Raw genomic sequence first — 1,688 nt, 5'->3', positions numbered from 1 at the left:
AAAAAAAAATCTAATGCTGCCTGAATACTTCTGGCTTTCATACACACACATGCACACGCACACAAACATGCACACATGCACATACATGTGCACATAAGCCCAACCACAAAGTCTGACCCTTAGTGACCCACTTCTACCAGCCAAACCAGAACTTCTAAAAGTTCCATAGCCTCCAAAAACCTCACCACCAAGTGGAGGACCAGAGTTCAAAATAAGAGCCTGTGCTGGACATTTAAATCCCAACCACATCACCTTTGAAGGTTCTGGAAAACCAGCTTCAGGTGGCTATTTATAATCCATTCATTAGCGTTATGGGTTGGGCAGATGATAAGCAAAGATCTTCTCTAATTGGCTGTAAGAAGCCAAGGTCCAGTGTAAGGATTATGGGTGCTGGAGAGCTGGCTCAGCAGTTAAGAGCACTGGCTACTCTTCCAGAGGACTCTGGTTTGGTTCCCAGCACCTATATGGCAGCTAACAACTGTCTGTAACTCCAGTATCAGGGCATCTGATGCCCTCTTCTGACTTCCATGTGCATTACATGCACATGGTGCACTTACATACATGCAGGCAAAACACTTATATACAGAAAATAAAAATAAATAAATAAAAATTTAAGGAGTAAGGACTATGGTAAGGCATCATGAGTTGGAATTTGGAATTAGACTTGTGGTCTCTTGGGTCATGATTTTGACATGTGAGTTATATTTGTGGCATATTTTTGTGGGGGGTATGTGTATGGCATGCATTTGTGTGTAGGTGCATGTGTTTGTGGGTATGTGCCCATGGAGCTCAGAGGACAAACTCAGGTATCATTCCTCAGGTCCCTTCCACCTTTTGTTTGAGACAAGGTGTCTCATTGGACTGGGACTCTGCCATGTAGGCTAGCCAGGGAATTTTCAAGGGTCCACCTGTTTCCCCTCCCACCTGGCTGTTGCTGAGATTACAGGCATGTACCACTATGCCTGGTTTTTTACGTGGGGATCCAAACTCAGATCTTCATATTTGTGAGGCAAGAGCTTTACTAACCTAGTAGTTTCTTCACTGAAGAACACTAAAATTCAGATTTTAAGTAACAGCAGGGGTACAAAAATGTAGAAATGAAAAGGCAAACCCTTGCATTAGGGACATATGTCAGTGGTTAGAGAGCTTGATTAGAATACTTGAAGCCTAGGCTTAATTCCTAGTAAAACATACATACTTACATACATACATACATACATACATACATACATACATGCATATGCATGCACACACACACACACACACACACACACACACACACACCTTGTACACAGTAACTGAAAGGCTGACTGAATGGCTCAGTGGGTAAAGATGCTTGCTGCCAAACCTGATGATCTGAGTTCGATCCCCAGCACCTACTTGGTGAGAGAACCAACTCCTGTAAGCTGTCCTCTCACTTCTGCATGTGCTTCAGGTTTGGGGTTAAGAAGTAAGGGTCAAAAGTCAGGTATGGTGGTGCATACTTTTAACCCTATCCTCAGAAGGTAGAGGCGGGTGGATCTCTGTGAGATTGAGGCCAGTCTGGTCTACATAGTGAGTATGTAGACCTGAACGTCAGCTGGAGCTACAGGGAGACCCTGGCCTAAAAAGACCAAAATAAAAAAAAAATCAAGGGTGAGCCCGGCGTGGTTGCACAAGCCATTTTTGTTATCCAGGAGGCAGAAGCA

The sequence above is a fragment of the Nannospalax galili genome, unplaced genomic scaffold, assembly GCF_000622305.1.
Source record: "Nannospalax galili isolate Female #2095 unplaced genomic scaffold, S.galili_v1.0 scaffold664, whole genome shotgun sequence".
Classification (NCBI taxonomy): Eukaryota; Metazoa; Chordata; class Mammalia; order Rodentia; family Spalacidae; genus Nannospalax; species Nannospalax galili.
Note: the sequence above shows the minus strand (reverse complement) of the source record.